Source organism: Octopus bimaculoides, chromosome 4, assembly GCF_001194135.2.
Source record: "Octopus bimaculoides isolate UCB-OBI-ISO-001 chromosome 4, ASM119413v2, whole genome shotgun sequence".
NCBI classification, from domain to species: domain Eukaryota; kingdom Metazoa; phylum Mollusca; class Cephalopoda; order Octopoda; family Octopodidae; genus Octopus; species Octopus bimaculoides.
In genome coordinates, this window is record NC_068984.1 from 140,152,275 (window position 1) to 140,154,126 (window position 1,852).

The following is a 1,852-nucleotide window of genomic DNA, read 5'->3' on the forward strand; positions in this document are numbered from 1 at the left end:
TATACACATACGTATATATGTATGTATTTATGTATGTATATATATATACTCACACATATATATATATATACGCATGTATGTATTTATGTGTGTATATATATATATTGTGTGTGTGTGTGTGTGTGTGTGTGTGTGTGTGTGTGCGTTTGTGTATGGTGTGTGGTATGTGTGTGTGCTGATCTGTTAATTATTTCTTGTCTCACCATTCACACTACATAGAATAGAGTTGAATGATATCGATTTAAGTCCTCCTAACGTAAGAATTCTTGTACTTAACTTCACTTCTTTGTTATTTATCATATTATCTTTATCTTTCTCAAGAACTAATAGCTATGTTCCATCAACTAATCGAATATTTATTGTATGCTTTCCCATAGTATCAGCCATTGTACAACTATTATTCTCTGGTACTTCAATAAAGTTATTGTTCGTTGCTGCAAACATACAGCAAAAATTAAATGGTATATAGTATAGATCAGAAATACATAGACTACAATGAAAACATTTTACTTTTTTACTTGTTTCAATCAAGGAACGGTGGCCATGCTAAAGCTCCAAACTTCAAGGAGTTAGCTGAACAAATTGACCCCAGTACTTACTTTTTTGAAGTCTGAAAGGAGCACAAACAAATACAAAGACACACATGAACAAGGCTGAATTTTCTTTGAAGCGGAAATGAATCCAGCCGACAGGCCTCCACACAGTTTAATGCAAATGTACATAAGAATGGCATGAACACCACGCAAGTGCATTCCATAAATTGAGAAAAAAAAAACAACGTTATACACCGTTTCCAACACGAAGTTAATAATTACTATAACAATATCATTAAAATATCTGAAACGTACTTGATACAAACAGCGGAAGTTCACTGGGCGGCTATTATTGAACTACTTCCGTTTATAATCACATTATCACGCCGCTTGCGAGAAATTAAAAAAATGAAGTCGCAAAGGTCATAATTATTATTGTCTTTAATCTATTTTTTATTAGCCAGCTATTATATCTTTTTATTTTCCATTTTAAACGTTTTGATAAATTATTGTTTACTTTAACAATTACCTTAATTTTTTATGTTAATATTTTTATAATGCATTTTCTTTTATTTATTATTATTATTATTATTGTTATTGTTTAAAAATCTAATTATATATATTTTTATTTCATTTCCACAGTATCTTAGATTATTTTATTTAATTACACATCTCTACCATTCAATAACCATTAGAGTACTTTTATTAAAAAAGAAATTGCATTCTTCATATCACTTTTTGTTTCTTTGTTTTTGGTTGCTGCTTTTTTTTTTCATTTTTTTCTTTTTGTTTGCTCTTCTTGTTCGGTGTCTTTTCTGTATGTGTTAACATGGTGGGAGAGTATCAACAGATGGAAATTAATAGACAAATAAGTAGATAATTGAATTGAGAAACAAAGAAAAGTAAATTTTTTATGTGTTGCTGCATTTAAAGTTATTTTAATTTTATCGTTTTTCTTCGACATCGTTGAAATATTTCCCTTATTGTTTTGTTTAAATTCGTGAGTGCTATAAGAGAACTAATGTTATTAGTGTGTTACATTATGGAATATATATATATATATAAATAAATATATATATATGATACAAATTTGTATGATTCTACTTTATTTTATTACATCAAATGTGTGCATACACATATGCATATATGTGTGCATGTGTATGTACGTATAAATATACAACAAATATTTAGAGAGAGTGGGGGCAGAGAGATGCAGCGAGAGAGATGCATATACATATGCATATTAGCAAATATATATTTATACATACATACACACACACACACACACATATATATATATATATATATATATATATATA